General features: G+C 46.9%; 3 long non-coding RNA genes across 3 annotated transcripts in view; 1 reads left to right on the top strand and 2 right to left on the bottom strand.

The window, feature by feature from the left end:
- The window catches only part of LOC131499372 (uncharacterized), an 800352-nt gene that overhangs the window by 293530 nt on the left and 480375 nt on the right, over positions 1 to 26447 (top strand). The gene's annotated exons all lie outside the window — the stretch shown is intronic.
- On the bottom strand, positions 4676 to 7384 carry LOC131499382 (uncharacterized). The gene is made up of 2 exons (XR_009255844.1): positions 7021 to 7384; positions 4676 to 4959 (listed from the first exon to the last, which is right to left on the bottom strand). It is a non-coding gene; the product is annotated as an uncharacterized LOC131499382 (long non-coding RNA).
- On the bottom strand, positions 12065 to 14621 carry LOC131499381 (uncharacterized). The gene is made up of 3 exons (XR_009255843.1): positions 14199 to 14621; positions 13979 to 14115; positions 12065 to 12354 (listed from the first exon to the last, which is right to left on the bottom strand). It is a non-coding gene; the product is annotated as an uncharacterized LOC131499381 (long non-coding RNA).

Here is a 26447-nt window from a genome sequence, read left to right as displayed (position 1 = left end):
CCTCTAGGCGGTGCCCTGTTCCCTCTGAGGGAGAGCATTTACTTTGGAATCTTTTGGAGGTGCCATCACACCTCCACTACCTCTCCCCCTCTCCTCCCTGCCCTCCTCCCCAGGCTGCTGGCCAGGTGCCCCGGGCAGGGAGCCCCCTCTCCCGCCACAGGGAACCCTGGACAAGACGCATGCCGACAACCACTTGAAACCGCAACGTGTACTTGAGCATGAGCCGGAAGGGGCTTTGCGGCAAAGCACGCAGCTCCCGAGCAGCAGACCCTGGCTTTATTCACACGGTGCAAGAACGAGCCACGTCCTGCCATCTGTCCTCTGCCGTTTCTCCTCCTCCAGAAAGAATATAATGAATTAAACATAGTAGGAAATGCAAAAAGGTTACATTGAGACATATACTATTTGAAGGTTTAATTCATTTTTCTAGTGTATAAGACACAAGGCTATTAAATTTTTAAAGCCGTGATCTCCTAAACTCTCTACTTTATGAGGGCTTTCTTCATAAAGATAAATGGTTTCCTTGCCAAATCAAATGCAGATTTGAAACAAATTAAGTTAATGTTCAATGGTACAAGGTAGAATGGATGGGGAGCTGTTTTATTTTGCATTGTAATAGCCATACACACCTAAATCAATAGCTGTGGAAAAAAGGCAATAATATCGCGTAACTGCAGGAAATGAAATATAGTAGCTGGGTGGGGGGGAGCAGACTGCAAAAAGAAAGGGTTTGTATTGGAATAATGACATTTCATTAAACAGGGAAGGAGTAGTATTGAAGAGAAGTCCATAGCAGTAAATTCTATTTCGTATAATAACACTTGAGACAAGTTAAAGTTGGCTGGGTATTGTGATAAAGGATAATGCTGTCGTCAGTCCGTGCATTGTGCTGTAATTTTCTGTTTAAAGAAAACCTGAGATATTAAAGAGGCAGCGTATGTTTTCAGAGTGTGTCCCCATTCTCCTAACCTTTTGCTTAATTTGGTACAAGCCCCAATAATCTGTCTGAAAGTCAGCAGTTGGATAAGAAAGGTGGCCTAGTTTTGTTTTGTTTTTTTTCTAATTCCTTTTGAATAAAGCCAACAGGTTTCCTTTTAATTTATGATTATGATTATGATTATGGTAGGGAGTAGGGCAGGGACAAAGGGATTTGCTATTAAAGAAAGGGGCTTTTTCAACAGTTGTGAGAAAGGGATACGTTCACAGAGCTGCCGTTTCCCAACATATCCCTGCCCACCCCTGGGCTGTGGAATAGCTACCTACAACGTGCCCGGGAGACCCAAACTCCTTGGCCCCCAGAGGTGCAGGGGCCTGCCTCTCGGATATCCCTGTGTGAAAACCATTTTGACTAACCCATTGCCGTCTTCTCAAACTGGCTCCGAAAGAGCTTGGACAAGGACCGTCATTCTCCTCCTCCAGCCACAGCCCCTGTGGGTGCGTTCTTGGATCTCCCTGGTGCTTTGAAATCAGTCCGTAGGGGCTGAGAACTTGAACCTTCAGAGGAGCTGCTGAATGTTTTTTCATTCCGCTCCCTTCCCTGGAGGAGACAGAAGCACCTTTTCTATTTGCCACATATACACCTACCTGACTGCGCCTAAGGGGTGCTTATATAGCAAGCAAGATCCTAGGGGAGTCACCTCCTCCGGGAAGCTTTCCTTGCCCTCGCCAATTAGATGAGCTTTTCAGTCTCCATTCACAGCACTGCTTTGGAGTGGGAAGGCAGGACAGTGCGTTTTACTCTATTACCTCAACTAACCCCGCCAGCATAATGGGAAGCAGGTATCACAGTTAAACACGTGGGCTCTGGAAGACGCACCACCCAATACCAAACAGTAGCCCTGCAGTCTTGGGCAATTCCCTTAACCTCTCTGTTCCTCAGTTTCCTCATCTGTAAAGTGGTTCCCACCCCTCAGGGATGTTGTCGGCATTAGATGGGAGGATGCACGTGAAGCGATCATCAGTGTCTGGCGTGCAGAGCGTTCGGTAATTGTTCAGTGTTAGTTGGTACTGGTATTGGGCCCCTTATCTTTGTCATTAAAAACACGATCACAGATTATTCTCCCCTATTTACATTTCAGGAACTTGAAGCTCAGTGGTGCATGCGGCACATAGAATGCACTCAATAAAACCTCCTTCCCATCGTCCCTTCCTTCTTTCCCGGAGTGCTCGCAGTGCTGTAGGGTAATTTTATGCACATAAGGGGTCCCTCTCCCAAGCTGATGAATAGACAGGGTTGCTTTGTTGAATAGGAAAGGAATGTTAGGTTTGTTTGTTTAATACATTAATCTGTAAATAATGCCTCAGCTGTCTCCACCCCAGACAGGTGCCTCAGTGCCTCTGGGTGTCTGAGCCTCCCAAGGTAAGCCCATTTACCAAATGCTGCTTTAATGACTAGGAGGCATTACATAAACTGTAATAAAAGAGCTCTGATTAGACAACCAAGGGTATAAACAGAGCACATTTAATTACCCACCAAGCACAGCTCTTGGAATTAGGTCTCACGGTTGTTCTGGTCCCGTATATTCTAAGTCACTCTCCACTTTCCCTGTGCTGGAGAACATCCTGAAGCCTCAGCCCTGAAGATACTGGCAGGGGCCCTTGTGGGAGACACACAGAAGCGGAAGACATGTTCTGCCTAGTGCCCAGGGTTGAGCGGGGGCCCGGGCACCCAGCTCCCAGAGCAGGCACAGCGCAAGAAGGTCTGAGAGGACCGTGTGGTTCTCAGATACCAGACTGCGGGAGCACCACAAGGAGAGCCGTCTTTGCAAATTCTGCAGTGGGCTGTGGCTAGAGAGGGTGAAGCCACGATGCATTGTCCCCAGGCACCACTTACCCTCAATTTCCTGCTGGCGTGACCAGGAGAGAAGCCTTCTTCATTCCATCTGGGCGTGGCATGGCTTGGGTCTGCACCGGGCGGGGGGATGGGGAGGGTGATTCTCTTGAACTCCCTCGGCCTCCATACCTGCCCGGCCAGTCTTCCCTCCCCAGCTCATAGGTCCATGATGCCTCATATACTGGCGTGAGTGAGCGTGGAGATTCCAATCCCCTGCCTGGTTCCTATCAAAACACTGTCTCTTCCTAGCTAGGTGGCCTCAGGAAAATAACTCGGCCTCTCTGAACTTTCGTTTCCTTCTGAACTGAAGGAGACTCATCACGGTGATGATGATCTGAAGGTTAAATCAGATGCGCAACCTCTAATACTGTGCCTGACCCATAACACGCGTTTAAGAAATGCTAGCTATTATTAGTAGCTGGAGACTGACTCACCAGATGTGCAAGAGGCAAAAATTCAACCAGTGTGGACGGCTTAGGAGAGAATTTCTCATCATCTGCCCCCCGCCCCCCAACCGCCACTTCTTACATTGACATTAGGGTCTCATTTGATAGGTGCATAGCCTAGGGGTAAGCATGTGGACTCTGCAACCAGACCTCTCAAGTTTGGACCTCAGCTCCAGCCCCTCAGTCTCTGGCACCCTTTATGCCTCATCTTCATCATCCTGTGAAATGGGGGCACTGATAGAAACTTCTTCAGTAAGGTCAGAGTGAGGATGAAATGAGCTAATGTAAGTTGCGTGTTGGAATGAGGAGAGTGCCCGAAACATTGTCCGCAATGGAAACAGATGCTGTTCATCCGTATGACTACCAAGTGTAAGAACAAGTATCTATAGGTGAGGGAGAAAGAAATTGAGGCCCAGATGTGACACAGGGGATTTCCCCAAGGTTAGAGAGTGAGAAAGTGACGGATCTGGGTAAAACAGAGACACCGGTGGTGTTAACCCTCCGCTGTCTCATGTTAATGAGCCACCTCTGCTTTGGCCACTTCTCCTCCGGGACACTCCGTCTCCTCCCCATCAGCTGGCTCATCCTGGAAGCCCCAGCCCATCGCTTCTGCCAGAAATCAGCCGATCCCTCTCCCGAGCCCCTTTGGAATTAGTGCCCTTGCCACGTGTGTCTGTTTTCTGACTCTTCCCACACAGCACAATACAGCATCGGCCCTTGCCGTGACTGTTTCCACTGTCCTAGAGGCCCCTTGATTGCCTAGAAGAGCCTGTTAACCATTCAGTGTCTGATGGCTTGACTTGTGAGTAGCAGGTAATAAATATCAGTTGGACTGAAGAGCTGAAGAAAGAAGGATCGAAGGAAGGGAGGGTGGTAACTTTGGTTGGTGGAATTTAAAGTACTCTTGACTTTCTATTTTTTTCTCAGAACCTTTCCTAAAATTTGAACCATGAGAATGGCATAATCACATACAAATGAGGTACATGATAACTGTTTGCAAACCCAGGATTGATTCTCAAGTTTCTGGGAACTGCAAAGGTTAGGAGCTTTGTAACCAAGAGACACTGGGTTTGAATCTTGGTCTGCAAATTACTAAAGTCTCAGTGTACTCACTAGTGAAATAGGCATTCGGATCACCTAGCCTGTGAGGCTCTTGTGACAATTAGAAATCACTGATGGGATGGGCACCCCGGTGTTTCAGTCAGTTAAGCGTCGGACGCTTGATCTTGGCTCAGGTCATGATCTCACAGTTCATGAGTTCGAGCCCCACATCAGGCTGTACATGCAGAGTCCCCTTCGAATCTTCTGTCCACCCCCTCCCTCTGCCCCTCCCCCTGCTCTCTCTTTCTCTCAAAAATAAATAAACATTAAAAAAAAAAAAGAAACAGACAGATACTTGCAGGGGATTTGCATCGTCTGGCTTGGGCATTTGGTTAGTTTCTACTTGTTGCTATAACAAATAAGCCAGACTTGCTGGCTTAAAAGTGTGCACGCATGGGGCACTTGGGTGGCTCAGTCGGTTAAGCATCATCCAACTTCGGCTCAGGTCATGATCTCACAGTTGATGGGTTTGAGCCCCGCATCGGGCTCTGTGCTGACAGCTCAGAGTCTGGAGCCTGCTTCGGATTGTGTGCCTCCTTCTCTCTGCCTCTCCCACGCTCATGCTCTATCTCTCTGTCTCTGGAAAATAAATAAGTTAAAAAAAAAATAAAAAATATAAAACTACGCACACACATTATCTTACAGTTTTAGGGGTCAGAAGTCTGATACGGGTCTCACTGCACTAAAATCAATGTGTCGGCTGTGCTGCACGCTTTCTGGAGCCTCCGGGGCTGGGGCGGGTGGGAATCTGTTTCCTTTCTTCTAACTCTTAGAAGCCACCCGAATTCCTTGGCTCCTGGCCTCATCCTCCCATGAGCCAGCAGTGCCTCATCTTCACATCTTTGACTCTGAACCTCCTGTCTCCCCTCTTCATTTATAAGATCCCAGGTATTGACACTGGGCTGTCTTAGACCATCCAGGACAATCTCCTGATCTCAAGATTGTTAACCCAATCACATCCGAAGGTGACACAACTCACACATTCTAGGGATTAGTGTGCAGACATCTCTGGGGGCCATTTTTACTATCTGCCCCACATTCCATGAAGATCTCCCGCAAGGGGTCCTGAGTGGTGATTAAGGGAAATGCAGAGTAATCTACCAAAGGCTTTGGCAAGCGGGGCTTGGGCCTGTGGATAGGGAAACATGGAGAAAGAGTTTTCTGTTTGAGTTTATTATTACCTTTTTCATAAAAGGGCATTTCCATTTTAGTAGGAGGTGATAATCGTGATGCCAACGGCCCTTTATTGAACATCCTCAAAGAGTCACTCCCTTTGCAAAGTGCCTGACCTCAGAAATTTATTTAGTCTTTATAATAACCCAGCAAAGCATTATTTCCATCCTGTTCAAGGTCCCATAGCTATTTTACTGTGCAGGTGGAATTTGAAGTCATGTCAGTCTGACCTGAAGCCCCAGTTTGTTTCCCCTAGGACATACTAGTTTTTGGAAAAGAATTCCTTATTTTTTCCATGGACTGAGCTCCTGGTCAACAGTCTCTCTTTCCCAGCCAGATGTGGACAGATGCAAAATGAGGGGCCAGTGATGCCTTTTTTTGCTGGAACACTAGCTTGACTGGGGAGATCTGGGCCGGCAAGAGCTCAGTCATCTGCTCTTTTCTCACTGCCCTTGGAGACGCAAGCCAATCCGGAGAACAGGATTTCCCTCCCGCCCGACATCAAAAGGTTCCAGTCAGGGGCGCGCTGGGCCAGGATGCTGTTAGCATGGGATATTAACCAAACACACTTCACCCCTGTGTTTGCCAGGGATGGTTGTGTCTTTGACGCAGCCTCATTCCTTGGACTTAATTAAAACCCAGTTCCCTCTTTTATTCAATTTATGAGGCCTAGCCGGCAGGATTAAGCGATTACAGACAAAAAGCCCCATTTGTGAAACACTCCTAAACTCAAGCTGTTACGCTGCTTACTTGTACTCCATTAAATTAATAAGGAATGAATCGGCTGATCCATTATGAATAAAGCAGTGGGGAGTCTCTGCCCCGGTTCATACTTCCTGCTCCCTCCTCAGAGAACATTTGTGTAAAATGATTATGTTCATATTCATTCAGTTGGAATTCTCTAAAAGTGGAATGCATAAATTACTCTAAAGGCACAGAGTTTATCTTAAACATTAACTACGAAGGGTGAATTAATAAGACTATTATAAAGCCATTAGCATTCAGTGTATTTACCTACAGTTGCAGTATACCTAAACCATATTCAACCCACAGTTGCCATTTGTGTTGGGTGATCAAGCTAGTTTATTTTAGCTCACAGTTCATTTAAACTCGCAACACACCCTTGAATATCCAGGTTTCTACTAGCTTCTTTTTTTAGGGCTCCTCTCAGTTGGAAATTGACTGCTGTTATTTCCTCATTCAACCACAAACCTCTCTCTGGCAACTGTTGTACCCAAATGTTTCCAAATATTGGTTGTTTAATGCTACAGAATAGGAACCAAGAGGCTAACCTTAGTCAGATGAAATGTGAGTTCACATATTGAGGTCCCGAGAAGTTAATTTTCTAAGGGGTGTGGGGAACACAGTTGGAGAGAGGGGCCATTGGAGGATTTTTTGTTGACCACAAGCCCAGGCTGTTTGGGGAGGGTAACAGGGTTTTGTAGAAGTCAAATCGTCAAATCTTACTTTATCCAGGATTTTCCAACCCGAAAAGTCCCGACGTTTGGGGCTGGATTGTTCTTTATTGTGGGGCTGTCCTGCGTGTTGCAGATACTTAGCAGCCTCCCGGGTCCAATTCACCAGATAGCAGTAGCAACAGTTGCTCCCTCCCTAGCGGCTGTGACAACCAAAAACGTTTCCAAATATTGCCAGGTCTCTCCCGGGGAGGAGAATAGTCCAGAGTAGACCCTGGTTGAGGTTGAGAGCAACTTCATTCTCACTAACAATTAACAATAGGGTTAATCTATATAATCCTCTACATCCTGGTTTATATTGTGGAATATACACCTGCTCAGAGACGGTCGCTTCTCTGTCCTTCATCTGGTGGGGACACAATAGCTTGGAAAGAGGGACCACTTCGTGCTCTAAAACCATCCCCTCCCTTCTCTGCCATCCTATCTCCTGCTTACAGATTAATTTCTCATTCTAGGCTTGAGTAATAAAGCAGAAGCCCGCCAGAGAGAATTTCCACAGGCTTTACATCTAACTTCCCACCCGCGTGTGTGTCCACGCACCCTGCCTTCCCCCTGGTAGTGTAACTCAGAATCAAGTCTAAAGTTTTTATTGTCTGACTCTACATTTTAAATTCTTTATTGTCACCCACAAGGACTTCCAAGCAAGGGGGATGCTTCCAAACAAGGACCTGAGGTGTTGCCCCTCCGCTGCTTCAGATTCCAACACGAACACGTTGCTGCCAACGTAGCCCTCCCTTCTCTAAGAGATTCCTGCTCTAGAGGCCCCCCAGCTGTCAGGGACTCAGATGCCCTGAAATCCAGGCTGTCTAAGCTTAGAATGGCGAGCTCTCTCCCTCTTGCCATGTTGAAATCCACCCTGCAACACAATCCTGTATCCCAGGTCTCACTCCCATTCCAGGGCGTCTCCGGAAGCGGGCGGAAGTGGTTCTGAGCCGAGCTCGCAGGAGGAAGCGGGGCACATGGCAGCGGATGCAGGTGTCGGGGTTGACTTAAAGCGTGTGGAAGTTCTCTTTTGATGGCTTCTACTTTCCTGCTTGAGGCTGGACTGGGAATTCTGTCTGTTACGAGGCAGTGCTCTCCTTGTTGTGGGCCCAGAAGCTGAGACCGAGAGAGAGAGACCAGTTAACTTACTCAGTGCCACTCGTCCAGCGAGAGGCGGGAAGAGGGAGGAGTGCTGATTGCCTGAAACCCAATCTTCTGACCCTCTGACCTCAGCATTCTGCTTTCTTACCGTCTTCAAATTACCATGGTCATTACAACCTATCAAAAACCAACTCTTCTTTGCCAGGACTGAGCACTGAGTAATTAAATGCATTAAAAGTCTGCTCTGTACCAGGGGTTTTGAGCTCTGACACTGCCATTTTTTCTTCTTCTTTCTTCTAAATAGTACAGTAAGCGCTTTTACGTTGGCAGGTTTTCCTCTTGCGTCTCTAACTTTTTCACCTTTTCTCTCCGCGTCAACGGCTATCGTGGCTCGCGTATCCTCAAGTTTTAAGAGGAAGGAGAAAGGAAGCCAGGGAGACGGATAACCAGCGATGTGGCTGTTCATCACCTGCTCGTTGGCTAAAGGCAGTATTGGGCGTCGCTCAGTACAGAAGGAACTCTCCGCGTGGACTGTGTGTATGTGCAGCAGGGCCTCTGCTGTCCTGGGACAGGGTGACACCCCGGCTGATGGTGGATTAGCTGCATGCGCTGAGGCAAGTTACTTACAACGAGTCTCAATTTTCTCATCTAAAGAATTCATAACCCGTGCCCCTCGGTGCTGCCGTGGATAAAGCGCGTCCACTTATTAAGGTGCCTGTTAAGTGGTCCTGGCACACCCTTTACACATACAACTGGAGTCAGGAGCACTCTCCCCCGTGGGGCCCCTAAACTCCTCATCCCCAGCCCAGTGGGAAGGATTAATGCATTCTTTCTTGAAAGAACTTACGTGTACATATGGAATTGGCAAAAGTCTGGCTCTTTGGCCTGATTCCAAGCAAAACTAATCATCAGAAACTTCATGCAGATTTACGATTACTTTTTCTATAACAGGGTGAGGCCCAGGCTGCTAAGACAGAATTAAAAAGGGGCTGGTACAAGCAGAGAAGGCTCAGGTCTTCACAAAGAAGGATTTTCACGCAGGGCACCGCATGTGCACCTCTGACTCAAGGTTGGCTGTAAATTAGCATCAAGTGTTCAAACAGCCCGGCGCCCCTTTCTTAAGATTGTTGTGATGAGTCCTCACAACTGGGCTGTGGGCTTTCATTTAAGGCTAATGAAGAGTCACGTCGGATCTTCTCAATATAGTACGCATGATCCAACACATAATTTAATGTTATGAAGGCTCATGCGCACACAGAGGTCTTTCTCACTGTGGATGGGATGGCCATGGCTTTGAGCTATAAGCCCGGGTTCCAGACCACATCTTGCCACATACTAACTGTGAGATCTGTAACGAACCATCGTCTTTCTCTGCCCCGATCCCCGTTTATAAAATGGCAGATTAAGGTCAGGATGGAGGGCATCAGCTGCAGGCAGCCTGCAGAAACAGTTTGCTACACACTGGCTATACACTTTGAGGAGACATTAAATTTATTACTGGTACTAAAAAATTGACAGCATTCACATACAAAAAAAAATGTGCATTTTTGGCCTCTTCGAGAAAGCTGGGGGATTGGGCAACAAGCTTTGCATTTCGTAACGGCAGCAGGTGGATGGTGCTGATCCGTAGTTACTGCATTTTGCTTGGTCACAGGCTGGTTTTTCAGCCTGCCACTGTCCCCACCATCCCCTCTCAGTGCCACCTGGCCTCCATTATTCATCTCTATGTTTTCTCTTCCCTGCGTTATAGTTTGAAATCCCTGTATTGTGAAAACTCTTCTAGTTTTCGAACAATTGATTGATTTAGGATTTTGAGGATGGTGTGATGTGTGGAATTATCTGAGTAAAAGTACTGTTGCCAGGGAAATCTTTTAGTGAGACAAAAATCTAGCACTCTTATACTAACACACCTGAGATGCTTCTGGCTCAATTTATGCGATAAGTTAATTTTGAAAGCCTACTACTATGTGAAAATGTTTGCTGGCATATACTGGAGGTACAAGGTTGAACAAAGGTTGGTGGGTAAGGAAGACAGAAAATAAATAAGCAAACGGCCAAACGAATGTGAATGAAATGAACATCTGAGAGAATTCCAATATCACAGAAGAACAGATTTAGTGAAAAAGAACCATTCAGGGGGATGTCCCTTCAGGCCGGGGGGTTGCCATTTAAGCGGAGAATCGGGGATGCCGAAGAAGGCGAAAAAGGTCAGTGTGTCTGGATTTTAGTGGGTCAGGAGACAGAGGAGGTAGAGAGGGATCTTGGTAGTAGGCAGTGGCTAGAGCAACAGGGCTTTGGAGGACCTGAGAGCCCAGCTTGATTTTTCAAAGCTTAGGGATGAAACAGATGGGGCCATTCATGAACACCCACTCTGGCATGGATCAGGAATCTTGCTCAGGGAACCCACTGAGGCATTAAACAAATAGGCCCTCCTCACCCCGACATCCAACTTTCTGACCCTCCCTCTGTGCCCTTTCCCCATATTATCAGTGCCCACTGAGCTGATGTTATTAAGGATATCATTTACAGATAGAGGTTGCTTTTCTTGCACAGGTCATGATGGAGTCGTTTGAGGAAAGAAAACTAGCACTTCCTGAAAATGCTCCACTTGCCAGGTCTATTCCGTATAATTGAAAACAAACAAAGAAACCCTTTGTACCGGAGTATAAATGTGTATTGAAGTTCGCAGATGCTAAATGTACAGGGTGATGGATTTCATGGTGAACAGCACCCAGATCAGGAAAGAAGGCCGTCGGTTCTCGAGGAACAAGAACTTGTACCCCTTGTACCCCTTGATCGCCCCCTACCCCTTCCAAGGGTGACCAGCGGCCCAGATTCTAACCCCAGAGCCCAGCGTTTTGCCTGTTTTTGAACCTTATGTAGGCAGAACCGGGTGGGTGTTTATGGGCTTGTTTTGCTCAGTATTATCCTTTGTGAGACCTGCTGTTGTGTTTCCATTACCCCAGCAGTTCCATATGTGCATATGGGGCCGCCCTTCAGTTTTACCGTAGACGGACACTTGGGTGGTTTGAGACTTTGGTGACCGGCGCTGCCCTGGACATCCAGGTACTTATGTCCTCATACGCATGCGCATGTATTTCTGAGGGCCGAATACCTACGCATCGCGTTCTGCTTCAGTACTTCATACCAGACCGCTTTCTGTCCCTGCAGCTTTTACCCGCATCTATGCTTTGTGTTTTTGCATCAACCTTTCGATGTAGCCATTTCATCCTCATTGGCAGATGAGGAGACAAGGGCCCGGAAGGGCACCGTCAGTTCCTCGAGGTCACAGAGTCGGTTGAGCCGCAGAGCGAGCACGCGAACTTGGATTTGTGTGGCTCCATCACACCACGAGCCCCCGATGATTCACTTGCTCCGGGGCCCCGCCCAAATGGCACCCCTTCACCAACCCGTGCCCTGACCCAGCCTGGGGGAATTAGTGGTGCTGCCATCTGCTCCCCGGGCACCTGTGGGTCTCCCTGTGGCCGCCACGCAGTGGTGAAGCGGCGGGCTCCGTGGTCAGACAGGCGGGGTCTGAGTGTCAGCGCCGCCGCTCGGCTCACGGAGACTCGTGGCAAGTTGCGTTTATTCCTTGGTGCGATGGGGGTAATGACGATGGCGACCTCACACCTGTGGTGTGAAGGTTGAAGACGTGACGTCAGCAGGTGCTCAGGCAGGACCTGCACGTAGTACCGGCAGTCAACAGGTGGATGGACAGAGAGCAGCGTAGATACTCCCGCAGAGGATTAGTCACAGCTACCACGGTGGGTGCATATGTGTGTGAGCCTCGTATGCCTGCAGTTAGCTCTGCATTTACCCCCACTTGACGGGCTTGGCATAACCTTTCTCCTTTTAGGGGTCTGGCTCTCCTCCTCCGTCACCGAAGAGATGCCAGAGGATTCAGATTAAACAAGCTTTTGTTGATCAAGTACTCTCTGCCAGAAGCCTCTAGAACCGTCTCACCCATTAACTCCATTATTTTAATTAAGTAGTTAACTGAATTAAGTAATTAATCCATGCCCAATTTAAAGCTAGGGAAAGTAAGACTCAGAGAGGCAAAGCAACGTACCCCAAATCACCAGCTTCTGAGCAGCAGGGTCAAGTCAGTGTTGAGTCGCATTCCCAGAGTGGCACGTTTCTCCTGTCCTGCATCCTAGTGTTTCCCTCCCGAGTCTTTGGTCCTCTGTGATTCTTCAAGGGCTTTCTGTGTTCCTGCCTAAGGAGAGTTTGGCAGAGGCCTGGTCTACACTTAGGAGAAGGAAGGGAATAAAGAAAGCGTAGGGGAACTCAGTGGGAAGCCAGAAAGCCGAGTCGCTGTGAGCAAATGAGTGTGACACATCCCCACGTCTTCTCTGTGAGTGGTTTTGCACTCCGACCTGGCTCAGCTCCTGTGTCGCGCTTCCAGTGCTGGGTTGAATAGTGTCCTCAAAATGTCTGCGTCCGCACAAAAACTCAAAACGTGGTCTGTTTTGGAAAGAGAGTCTTTGCAGATGTAAAGAGTCAGGATCCCAGGAGGCACGCTGGATTTCGGGTGGGCTTTAAATCCACCAACAGGTGTCTTTATAAGTAAAGGAGAGGGCACAGAATTCCGGAAAGAAGAGGCCGTGTGGACGCAGAGGCAGAGATTAGAGCGACTGTAGTAGCCGTGGAACCCCAGGACTGCCAGCAGCCCCCAGAAGCGAGGACAAAGGCGTGAGGCCATTTCTCCCTTAGAGCCTCCAGAAGAGCCAACTCTGTCTCCTCTTTGACTGGGGACTGCTGGCCTCTTGACCTGTGAGCGAATATATTTCTGTCCCTGGTGATCTGCTATGGAGCCCCAGGAAGTTCATCCACTCACAGGCTCTGCCTCTTGGGGAGCCCCTAACCTCTGTGGGCCCTGCTTGCACACATGGAAGATGGGTCTAGTGGCTGAGAAGCCCCTGGGGGACTTCTGAAGATTGTAGATAAAGCATAAGGAAAGAACCTCCTCCAGGGCGGCTGGTTGTGAAAACTCCCAGGCCGCGTTGTCCCTCCCTGGGTCTGGCCACTCTTGGGCCTGTGCACGACACCCGCCCTCTCATCCAAGCTCCCCAAGGCGATGCTCGTGAGCCCTTCCCTGAGAATTTTGCAGCGGCCACTAGAATTCAGCACACCCTTGTTGCTTTTAGTCGTGATCATGTATCGCCGAAGACGCGTATCCCCCTTAGAACCATAAACGCTCTAATAGCAGTAACGGGGCAGCCTCGATCATGACCAAACGTGATTACATTCCACATAAAAATATAAAAGCTCATTTGAGCCGGACTCCCTCTGGGCCCATTGCCTGCACTTTTATTGAAAACCCCACATTCCTGACTTCGTGAGCACTGATGTAAGGGCCCAGTGAGGCTGGATCTTGAGAACCCCTGTAAAGCCCCGAGGTGGCCTGGTGGGCTGGACTCAGCAGGAAGTCCCTGGTGTATTCTCAGGCACAGAGCCTCACACTTCATTGTCTGGCGACTCCTATCCTCTTGCACCTCCCTAGATCCCCTGTGCCAGCCCAGGCCTCTTGCTTTGCCCCTGCTAAGATGTAAGGCTGTGGAAGCAGGGAATTGGCCTGGCGTGTTCCCTGCTGTATCCTCAAGACCCAGCCTGGTTCCCAGTGTGCAAGTGAACAGACATCCCGGGACACCCCTCCCTTCTCCACACCTGGCCCTCTGGCATCCTCCTCACTAACCTCCGCTCCCCCTCTTTCCCATCTCACCTTTCAGCCATACCCTACAACATGAGAGTCAGCCAGTCAGGCTCTGTCATTCCCCCATGTGCCACGCCATTCACTCTGGGGGGCTCTCCCTCCTCTGTGCCTCCCCACATCACCCTGACCGGCCAGCGGCCCCTCACCTGCTCACCTGTCTGTGCCCGTCTCTAGACTCTAAGCACTGCGAGGTCCTGGACAGTCTTCTTCACCCTTCTCTCCCAGGCCCTGGTGGATGTCTGGCTCGTGGCTTGTGCTTGATAAGTATTGGTCAAATCAGTTGGCAAACTGCTGAGAGAAAAACAAACACATCATCATAAAGTAGACACAAAAGTGGGGGAAATAGAGCGCTCGGTCACTATGGCGGCAAGTACCATGGAACGTAGTTTTACAGGTCTTTTCCATTGGATTCCTACACCAGCCACACGAAGAAGCCCCCGTTGTCCTCCCTCTCTTTTCCACATGAGGGAAGAGTGGCCAGGGATGGTAACTTGGCTGGTGTCACATACGCTGGAGGCGTGCAGGGCCAGGATTTCAGTCCAGGTTTGTTTGACTCCAGATCCAAATTCACAGCACAGGGAGGATGTAAGAAACTGTAGGAACAAAGTCTTCATAAGTGTTTCCAGAAAGTGTAATTGTTAAAAGCCCAAAACTACATGCCAAGGCCCAGGAGGGCCTGGGACAAATCGGTTCACTGCTCTGGACCTTGGTTTCCTCATCTGCACCGAAGGGCTGGAGACCTTTGTGAATTGGATTAGGTGATCTCAATACCCGTTCCAGCTCCAAAAGTATTCTGAAGTGTTGCACAATTTATGGAAAAACATATATTTTGAAATTCGGTGATTGAGGCAACAGCTGTCAGCATGAGGTTTTTTTGTCGTGTGCTTTAAAAATAGATTATACAGAACTGTGTGTGTGTGTGTGTGTGTGTGAGGCTGCGTATAGTCACATGCATACAAACCCATGAGTTGAACAATGACAGTTGTAGAGCTGTGGCTTCCTTTTAGACTGTTGTCCTCATGCATATCTCAGGGAAAACATAAGCAGCTTGCTGATAGAGATGCTCTGGAATCAGACCAAATAGTGTGGGTTTTGTCAACACTTTTGTCTTGATTTACCTGGATTTCTGTCCAAGTGGCATCTCTTCTCTCATTCCAGGAGACAGTCAGGCCAATATGAAAGGTGTGGGTTATGGGGGGCAGGAGGTGATGCTGGACGAGCCTGGGGGAGCAGGAAAAGAAGGCAGGCCACTATCAAGGCAGACACGTTGAGGGACGCCTGGGGGGCTCAGTCGGTTAAGCGTCCAACTTCAGCTCGGGTCATGATCTCACGGTTCGTGGGTTCGAGCCCCACATGGGGCTCTGTGCTACAAGCTCGGAGCCTGGAGCCTGCTTCCGATTCTGCATCTCCCTCTCTCTTTGCCCCTCCCCTGTTCATACTCTCTCCCTCTCTCTCTCAAAAATAAATAAAAAAGATTTAAAAAAATTGTAAAAAGATACGTTGATAATACCTAACAAAGCAGGATGACTAGGTGGTATCATCAGTCCCACCACGGCTTACACCTGGTGTGACATGAGTCCCACGTGTGGTTTCCAAAAATATAGAGGCTAATTCAATGCTTAACAAGCTCTTCGTCGATTTTTCTGCAAGATGATTTCTTCTTTGTGGTAGAGGAATTACATTGTTCGTTCATTCACAACACACACACACACACACACACACACACACACACACTCCACCAATGTGCCACATACTGTACATGGCGATGGCGAGTGGTCCTTGCCGTCACAGAGCTCCCAGTCTAGTTGGGAGTGCAGTAGACCTAATAGTGCCCCCCTCCCCAGAGGTGTCTATGTTCTATTCCGAGACCCTGTGAACACGTTACTTTACATGGCGGAAGGGACCTAATAGATGTGAAGGATCTTGAGATGAGAATAGCTTGGATTATCCCGGTGGGCCCAGTATAATTATTAAGTGTCCTTAATATGGAGAGGGGGAGGCAGAAGAATCAGGAGGTGGAGAAGGGGCCACGAGGGAAGGAATGCAGGTGGCCTCTAGAAGCTGGGAAAGGCAAGGAAGCGGACTCTTCCCTGGAGCTTCCGGAGAGGAATGTGGTCCTGCCGACACCTTGACTTCACGCAGCCCTGAGACTCTGACCTCCTGAACTGTAAGAGAATAGATGTGTATGGTTGTAAGGCACTATGTCTGTGGAACCTTGTTAAACAGCAAAAGGAAATGGACACTGTCTTTAGGACACCAGAGGGCTAAGTATATATAAATGCACAAAGTGGGGAGTGCTAAGAAGGAGAAGAACAGGTTGACTTAAGACCAGTCAAGGTCCGGAAAGCTCTTGGTGGGGGAAGGCTTCCCTGAAGGAGAAGGGCGTTGGTGCCTGGGGGATGGTGTGGGTGGGGAGGAAATTCCACATCGAGTCTGTTCTCTGCGCACGGGGCTGTGCAGGGAAGGAATATGGCGCAGGAGGCCAGGGGGCCTGGTGCGCAGAGTGTGAGCAGGAAATAAGGCAGACCATGTCGAAACCACCTCTGGGATCTAAGTTGGGCAGAGCCTTTGTAAATTGCCAGGAGTCTGGGTTCTTAACCTAAGAGAAATGGGAATGTTTTGAATGGTACCGAACTGCAGTGAGATTTGGTCAGCTTTGTATTTTAGATCTGTGCTGTCCAATTCAGTAGTCGCTAGCTATGTGTGGTTATGTAAATGTAAATTAATAAAAATCAAATAATTTTTAAAATTCAGCTTCTAAGTCACACTAGAACATTTTAAGTGCTCATGTAGCTGGTGGCCACCACATCAGAGAGAATAGATCTAGAACATTGCCAGCACTGCAGAAAGTTCTGTTGGATGGTGCTGCTTAGAAGTCACACCACAACTACAGAGTGGACCATGAAGTAGGGAGGGAGGCACGAGTGGAGGTGGGAGAGCACGTAGGAAGAAACTTCCCAATATTCCAGGTGGGATTTGATGGCAGTTCACACTAAGATGGTGGCAGTGGACATGGACATATGTGGGGAGACTGGAAATGTAACTATGGATTTGGAAGGAATAGCTATGGATTTGGAGCTCAGATATTGGGAAGTTTCTGCCTCCTTTTCACCCTTCATCAGAATCGTTACCTAAAACAAGTGGCTTAAATTCACGAGCTTCACTTTCCTTATCTGTGAGTAGGAGTAACATCTACTTCTAAAGGGATGTTGTAGCATAAAATCTCTGGCATGATGAGTGTTCAATAAAGGGTACATCTCATGCCCTTTATAAATCTCCAGCTGAAAATGGTCTTTTGGATGTTGTTAAGATCCGGGAAGAATCGCTTTGGAACTACAAACACCTCCTGACCTGGTGAGCTCTCTCTCGCTCTCTCTCTCTCTCTCTCTCTCTCTCTCTCTTTCTCTCTCTTTCTTGTAGAGCCTGATCAGAGTATCTTCCACTCAGATGGACAAGCCCTTACGCTGGACCTGCCCTTGGGTGTGAAGGTCACGGGGAAAGGTACAGAGGGAAAGAGCCATATGTAGAAAATGAGCAATTCGGTTCCCACCATGACGGCAGGGCGTCCAAATGGAGCTATTTTGTAGTCAGAATACCACGTAGGACCACACTAGGAGAGCGAGCTTGGGGGAAGCCAGGAGAAGAGCGTGCCATCCGTGTGGAGAAGATAATTGAATCCATGGGAGGTCGACTGGGGCTCATTTCACACAGAACCGCACAACAGCACGTGGCTCGCTCAAAGACAATACAGGCCTTCAAAGCGAACCGCTGAGGGGAGTGCATTTCTATATTAAGGGCACAACATCCTCTAAGTGAGACGCATTGTTATGCCTCTTCTTCCCAGCCACAGCCTGGAAATAGCCATAAAAGAAATGAAGTATATTTGCCTTGTTAACACAGTTTGTATTACATATTCATAAACCATTTTGTGAAACTGCAAGGGAAAGATTCAATTGTCTTGGAAACTGATAATGGCCAAACAGCCACACAGAGAGCAGGCAGCATGTTATGGAATTAGCTGCACAATGAATGAAATGCAACGCCTATAATAAACCCATTCAGATATAAATTATGGCCCAGTAGATGCAATGTTTGTTAAGCCATAAAGCCTGCCACCCTACGTGGGAAATTGAACGAGATTTATCATAAAATATGGCGGAGAATGTGCTAAGAATCTGGCTCCCCAAACTGGGCTTAATCAGAACAATCTAGAGAGCAGGCTTCCAGGAACAGGAAACCAAAAGAAAACGACAGCAGTGGGTCCAAGGGGGCATTTTGACATTGTGACCCCGAATACCCTTGGTCTCCGCAATTCCACCAAGGATATTTGTATTTTGAAAAAAAAAATCTGTTTTGATTTTTCCTTTGAGGATTATCAAAATGCCTTGAGCTCTGGGAATATGAAATGTGACCAGTAATTGGCTTTCTGGTTGGCCAAGGCAATAATTGAATTCAGGGACAGGGACCTTGTCCAAGTGACATTGGGCTCTTGGTCTCCCTTGGAAATGGTGGAGTAATGATCCGCAGGGAGGCAGCTGGCTCTCAGACTGCACCGTTGGATGTTTTACTGGGTCCTTGAAGGACGTGCAGCTTGTTTTCTCACAAGACCTCCCTTGAATCTTCCATGCACAGTGCTACACGAATATGAGAGCGTGTTGTGTGTCATCTCCTGGAGCTGGATCTTGGGTTTATCTCTCCACTTTCTGGGAAAAATAAAATGAAACCAAATAAAATAAAACAAGAATTAACCCAGCATGCTGCAGGCTTTCTGGTATTGTTACTCGAAAAGAACGGCAAATATTTTATGGCTTTACAAGCTGAAGTCAACGTTTGCAGTGTGTTGAGAACAATGAAAAATACCTTAGGAATGTATTATAGTCCCAGAGTTGGATTAAGAGTGTTCAGAAGCGGAAAGGAATTTTCTGCCTGCTAATAACATTACCCTGAAATCTAATGAAATGATCTCCCTAAAGCCAAGTTTATGGCATAAGCTGATTTCCCATTTGCTGTTAAAAATAAAACAAACAAATGTCTTCTTTGGTCAGCTCATCACTCAATCCGCATACTGTCAAACTGTGCTTCAGATAGCCAAGTTGTACAACTTAAACGGGTCACTCAGGGTGTTTTAGAAATAAGGATTATTACGGACGTTCAGTGAAGTGACTGTAGAATTCGAATTTGACAACAAGCGCCAACACATTCCCAAAGAAGCTTAAAAAGCACACATTTCGGAATTGCTGATGACTGGAGCTACCTCATACTCCCTCTGTCCTCACATTATGTGTGTCTGTGCAAATATATACACACATATACCTGTATATGCAAATCTACATATGTGCACGCACACACACACACACGTCAATAAGAAAATGTAGGTATTAACAAAAACATTGGAAAAATCAGAAGTCATATTAGATTCTAAAACAATTGATAACAAATCTTTTCTTCGCTTTCCTCATCAAGACATATTCTCTATACTCTTTCTCTCAACTAAGATGAGCTAAGTGCCAGGTATTTGGGAAGGTAGTCCAAAAAACAGGGGACTGAAATCAAACATAAAGATGAAGGCAGTCCTCAGTATCATAGCCAGGAGCATTATGTCAACAGCCTGCATTATTATAGGCTGTTTCTTTTTTCCATGCTATCATCTCATTCATGTCTCACAAAAATCTCCACAGAGCAGGAATCTCCATTATCATCTTCCAGGTATCAAGGAATCTTGTGCATCATTAGAAAACGTTCTTTCTGGACTTGAAATGATGACACATTTGTCTGTCCCACATAACGAGAAGTCTGGTGGTAAGCCTTTCAGAGTAGGATGTACCAGCAAATACTTAGAACCCCTTCTCTCTCTGCTCACCCTCATCCTGTACACTCTCCAGAATGAGAAAAAAGTGAAGGGCAAAAGAATGAGGGCCACACCCTCCGAGTGCGTCCTTTGTGTTGCCAAAACCACAGCTCTCCCAGAAGCCCCATCCTGCAGACTTTCCCACTTTTGTTTCATTGATCAAAACTATTGCTTGGCCACCCCGGACTGGGAAGGAGTCAGAGGGAGGGGGGGCTTTGGAGGTTATCACGTGTGAATTAAATGTAAATCTGAGTTGACCCACTTGGCACTCCTCTGTAATGGAGATTACGTTGAACTTGGTATGAATTCACCAGATCCACATGCTAAAGATTTCCAAGTTCTGGTTTATGATTCTAAATTAGTTTAACCAAAAAGGATAATTTAGCATAATTTCTGAACCATTTGGTTTTTATGGGAATATCAGGTGAGGCAGCAGTTAGGGACGATTTTTAAAGTCTTAGAAATACTAGGGGCTCTACTCGCAGTTGAAACCTCCCTGAAATGAGCACTACATAGTCTTCATGCTAATGTGCATTAAAGATTGTTTAACTAGTCTCGGAGTAATTGGGTAACTAGGGGATCAGCCATTTTCCCTTACCTGAAAAGTGATCAGAATTTATCTGAGAGTTTCAAGATCTAAGAGGAAGAAAGAAGACACTTTCCTTTTGAAAGCCTCTTAGTCATCTTGGTTGATCCAACCAAACATCATGCTGTCTATGGGCACAACCAGTTTGGTATGGATGCCATTCAGTGTCCATCATCCAGTGTGGCTATATTCCATAGCACAAACGTTCCCAAGCGACATGCGTGTGGGAAGGAAGGAGAGAAAGGAGCCACAAAAATGAAACCCACTCTAGACCACACTCACCTCTAAGACAACACTTGACTCCAAGACATTCATCAGTGAAATGTAGGCATACGGTGTTACGTTCCATACTGATACTACCAACTCTTGTTCCAAAGCACGGGTCTCTGTTTTCCAGGGTTTGGCTGAGGTAGAAATGTCCCGAAAGCTTCAGTTCTCTGTTACTGTGCACTAAACCATCCTAAAATCTAGTGACTTAAAACAACCCCCTGCCTTGGCTCAGACTAGTGCCGTTTCAGAAAGGCTGGTGGTAGCTGATCTCTGTTCCAGGTGGTGTTGCTGTCGTGCGACTTGTTCATCTGGGAGTCATCCGGGGGTGTACTCTGAGCTTTTTTATGTGGCAGCTGGATCCTAAGAAAATGAACATGGAAACATCCAGGCCTCTTGAGGACTAGAATCCAAAACTCACGCGTCACCCCACTACACTGCATTGGTCACAACAAGACACCGGCCAGCCCAGATTGCAGGGAAAGAGAAACATATCCAACTCTTAATGTAAAGGGTGGCATGTGCTCACAGGGACAGGAGGAGTCCTTGGTAGCCATCTTTACAGACACCTGCACGCCCAGCATCAGCGACTCTCTCATGCTTTTATTGATTCCCTCAAGGAATCATCCCCACTCTCCCAGGAACCTGTGTCTCTCTCAAATGGACCAGCAGTACAGTGTGGAGAGTTTTACAGTGGGGGATTTAAGGTGGGAGTGCTGATTCGAAGCCTGGATGTTCTAGCTTGCTCACTGTCAAATCTTAGTCAAGGTACTAAATGTCTTTGAACGTTAGTGTTCCCCTTAATAAAATGAAGATCATAGTGGTGCTGTCTTCATAGGCTCTTTGAAGTATTTTACAGAGTTAATCCATGTCAACCACTCAGGGTAGTGCCTGATACATAGTCAGGTGTAGTAACATTGATTCACACCTGCTCCCTCCTCTCTTCTATGAATTTCTGAGGGCAGGACTGGTATTGCCTTTGTCTCTGTGCCCCTGGGATGCTGTAAAGATTTTGATATGCAGGTGTTCAGGGAAAATGTGATAAGTGACTAATGAACCAGGGCTGTCTTTTCCTTTAATTGGCCCAAATGAAACAATTATTTATCTTTTAAAAAGATGGGGGCTGCATATGTCATGTCATGTGTGCCAGAAGCATTAACACACATTCGTTCATCCAGAAAATATTATTGAGCACCTATTATGGGCTGGAAAGTCCATTGGATTCTGGAGATACCATGGTAAATATGCCATGCGTAGTTCCTGCCTCATAGTAATTACATTCTAGTAAAAGGAGAAAATTAATAAACTCAAGGGCAGAAGATAATATTAAATAATAATCCGTGTTTTGAAGAACATAGCTGTAAGGTCAAGTGTTTGGTCTAACCAGGAGTGGGATGAGACGCAGCTTTGAGATAGTGATCCACCTTTGGCTTGGTGAATCTCCTACTTTTCAGAAAAGTTGAAATTTTAGCAGAGACCTCAAGAAGAAAAAGTCAATCATTTGGAGGTGTGTGGATGGAGTCTTCAAGGAAGAGAGAGGAGCAAAAACAAGATTTGTGTTGGAACTGAGTGTGGGGCTTGAAAGACATGAGGAAGCCCCATGTGCCTGGATCTTGATGAGTCAAGGAACGAAAGGCAGGCAGGGGCTAAAGGCTGTGGCACTTCTGATTCAAATTTTACTGTGTGCAATGGAATACCATCAAAGGGGTTGAAACATGAAAGATGGAAGTGGTTTCCCTTCCTTGTATATCATTCTTCAGTTATTTTATTACCGATAGCCACCCTACTCAACCATGATCCCACATTCACAGAAATTGGGGAATCCTGTTGTTTTGGTATATGTGTATGTGAAACTCTGTGGTTGTGTATAGTGGTGGTGGAGGGTCCTTTTCCAGCTACGTTGAGAGTATCTTGATTTCCCTGAGAAAAATCCAGATGATCCGGATTGTTTTTGTACCAAGAATGAAATGGAGATGATGCATGATGATGGCAGCTGTCTATCTCACTTTTTACTATGTACCAGGCACTGTTACATGCTTCACAAACATCGCCATGTTTGGTTCTCAGAGGAACTCAGGAGATCTGCCATTGACATCCGAGTTTCACAGTTGAACCCACTAAGAACTATGAGGCGAAGCACCCACCAAGGTTAACCCCCTGGGGATTTGAGTCTGAGTCTTTGGACCTTTGCTTCTGAGCACATTGCAAAGTTCTGCTCATCCGCACCTCCTCCCGAGAAGCCTCCCAGACGGTGCAGATAGACAGCAAATGAAACTCAATGATCGGTTACAAGATGTTCTCTAGAACTTGCGGAAATCATAGGGTGGGATAGCTGTGCTGGTTTTGCAACAATGCTCCTAATGAGCAATTTAGCAATGAGTGGTGCACATGTGTGGGGGAGTCTGAAGCACAGCCTGCCTCTGGCACACATTTGTGTCATTGTTTGGTGTCTGCATACAAGTTGAGATTTCCAAAATGTTACCCAAAGAAGTGGATGAATGGCATTTCTTCGATTCTATAGCTTCCAGGCTGAGACAAGCTAAATGTTGGCCTCAAGTCACACGGCAAGATGATGGAAGCTTCAGAGGCCTGCCTGGAGAAGCCATATACCACGTCCTTCTGTCTATATGATAAGTGATTTGACCTTCACCTGGGGATCAGTGTTTCCAGACAAGGTTTGCTGGACCACACTTCACCAACTTCTTCTTTAATTTATTCAACCAACGTTAAATAGGTCTTAGGCACTGTTTTAAGCAAGGAGAAGGCTAGAATGGACTAGACATGGTCCCTGCCCCTGAAAGGTACCAACCATTTCCATCCGGACTCTGCGTTCCTCAGTGTGTCCCAGCCCAATGCAGTAGTGGCGAAGACTGTAGATTGTGGTATTTGACTGCTTAGGTTCAAATCCTGGCTCTGCAGGACCTTGGGCTAGTCCCTTAACTTTTCTGCCCCTCACTTTCCTCATCTATAAAGCTGTAAGATTAATAGTACATAGTAGCCCGTAAATAAAAGAACGGTTGCATAAATAAAGTGACACAGTGCAGCTTATTTTTTTTAAGTTCCTTAATGATAGGTTTACTAGGGATACTTATTAAAAATGCAGCTCCTGGGGCACCTGGGTGGTTTAGTCGGTTGAGCGTCTGACTTCAGGTCAGGTCATGATCTCACAACTCGGCTCATAGGTTCAAGCCCCACGCCGGGCTCTGTGCTGACAGCTCAGAGCCTGGAGCCTGCTTCAGATTCTGTCTGCTTCTCTCTGTGCCTCTCTCTCTCTCTCTCTCTCTCTCTCTCTCTCTCTCACACACACACACACACACACACACACACACACACACACTTAAGTAAACATTTAAAAAATGCAGCTTCCCCTTCCTTGGAAATTCTAATGCAGTGGCTTTGGAGCCCAAGACCTTGGTTTATATTGTCATTGTTATTTGTTGTTTTTAAACAATATTCGAGTGATAGTTGTCATTGGGATAATCGGGGAAACATTGCTATAATGCATGGGGAGCGGTGGTTCTCGTCTTGGTTGCATGTTGCAATTTCTTGGGGAGCTTTAAAAATACAGATGCCTGGGTTCCCCTCATGAAGTTCTTTTTTAGTAGGTTGGGGTGCAGGTCAGAATGTTTAAAGGCTCCCCAAGTGTCTCTAATATGCCCTCAAGGTTGAGAATACCTGCTATGAAGCGCAAAGTGCTACTCAAGGCACCATTTTCATTGTCATCCTTCTTGACTTCTCCAAAGGAAAAAGGAAACATACGAGTAATAAGAAAATTGAATGTCAAGGGGCACCTGAGTGGCTCAGTCAGTTGAGCGGCTGACTTCGGCTCGGTCATGATCTCACCTCCCCAGCTCACACTCTTTCTCTGTCTCTCAAAACTGAATAAACATTAAAAAAAAAGAATGTCAACTGATGTGTAAGAAGAGTGAAAAGAGCCATCCTGAGCTCCCATAACACTTAATGTTTCATTATGACATTTAGGCTCCTTCGTGATCTCCAAACCTTAAACATTTTTGTGTCTTTTCCCTCCTTGACTATAAGCTCTATTAGGAGTAAGAGAACTTTCTGGTTTCCTTTTTTAATATCTCCACAAAAGTTTGCCCAATGCCTTATCTGTGGAGTAGGTACTAACCAACTATCAGGTAAATAAGATAAATGCATTAGTGGAAGTATAGTGGAGACCAAATACTACAGGAAAGGTGAGGAAGGAAGGATTTCAGACTGTTGGAGGTGATGTAACACCTGAAGAACGTGTGGACTTTTTTTGAGCCGAGAGGAAGAGGGGTTTCTGGTGGGAGAAACAGCTTGAGCAAAGGTGTAGAGGAGAAGATGTCTTCAGTGTGTGCAAGGGGACAGGGACACCCAGGCTGTGATGGAGAGCTGGCATGGTAGCTACAAGGGCACGTGGAGGAGCATTCGAGAAGGTTGTCGGTACTGACTCCTACTTACTCGAGGGCAAGGAAACAGGCAAAGGGAGGTTGGGTCCCTTTACCAAGGCGCACAGCGGTGGATCTGGAACTCGAAGCTCGGCGCAGGCAGCCTCCACACTCCAAGCTGCTGCACCCTACGGTCTCCCAGTGTCTCAAACAGCAGGGGGATAATGAAGACTTTCCAAGCAGAAGCATGACAGCCTCAGACAGATTCTGGAGAACAATCATCTTGGCAGCTGTGAGGAGCAGTGATCGCAGAGTGGTGAAACCAGAGGTCAGGTGATGAGTTCTTTCCAGAGTCTCTCCTTCTCAAATAAGGGTGAGTGATGTGTGCTTACAGCAAATGTGCATGCCCGCACACGCACACACACAGCACAGAGGTCAGCACGCAGAGTCTGTAAGTACCTGTCATGCGTCCTCTTCTCCCGGATAGAGACGGGCTGCCACTTTGGATCTCAGGGCTCTGGAATCCAACCCCCAAAGGGCACATGGTTTACAGGGGCTATGAAATGAAAATACATGGTCACTCAGGAGATGTCTAGCCCTTGCTGTGTCTGAAGCCGGAGAGAAAATCCCTCCTTTGGTTCCCAAAGTGAGGACCTCTTGCAAGATGCTGGATGTCGCCGTCAACAGTAGAAAGAGCAGAGTCCATTGTGTTGCTTCCTGAACGGTCTTTAGCAAAGGAGGCCTCATCAGTGGGGAGAGCTCCACCTTAATCCTGGAGCATCTAATTTCAGGACTTGGATAGTCCAACTTAGTATTTTCATAGCATTTTCACTTATTATTTAATAATAAACAATAATAAATGTGCCACCCCCCCCCCCAAAAGCAACGGTTGCCTTTTTTTAGGCAACTAAATGATTGATCATTCTTACTATATTCTACTTTATTTCCAGTGCTGAAAATATAAAGCTGGGCTTTTAAATATGTATATTGTAATTTCTTGCTGTCATATCTTCAGCATTCATAATGAAATGTCGATAGCTGTGGTAGCATATTAATAGGAATCTTCCTAATGATATATTAATAGAACAGAACCATCCAGCTTTTCTCCTTTGATGTTTTTATGCTGATTTTAAAACCCTGTGTACCCTGTTTGTATATAACCATAGGTTCTCATGTTCACAGTCGCCTTAGTCTTACATAGTCACTATCCTTTTCCTTCCTCTTCCTACCGCTTCCCAGTCACGGGATGTTGCAGAATCAGTTTGAACATGGCTTTTCACACTCCAGATGCCACCCGCGTCATTGCTCTGGGAAAGCAGGATCAGGGAGGCAGACAGGGAAGGGGAGATAATAAATGAATAGTAATTAAGCACCTTCTCTGTGTGAGGCACTTTGCACATTGCCTCTCTGAACTAGACAACACCCTCAGTGACACGCATTCATCTCCCGGCTTAACAAGGAGGGGCAGCGAGGCTCATGGAAGGCCAAACGAACGACACATGTGGGTTTACACATCTAATGGTAAGCCTCAGAGAAAAGTGTATCT

This window comes from Neofelis nebulosa, chromosome 17 (genome assembly GCF_028018385.1).
Source record: "Neofelis nebulosa isolate mNeoNeb1 chromosome 17, mNeoNeb1.pri, whole genome shotgun sequence".
NCBI classification, from domain to species: Eukaryota; Metazoa; Chordata; class Mammalia; order Carnivora; family Felidae; genus Neofelis; species Neofelis nebulosa.
The sequence above is the reverse complement of the archived record's forward strand: the minus strand, read 5'-3'. Positions and strand labels throughout refer to the sequence as shown.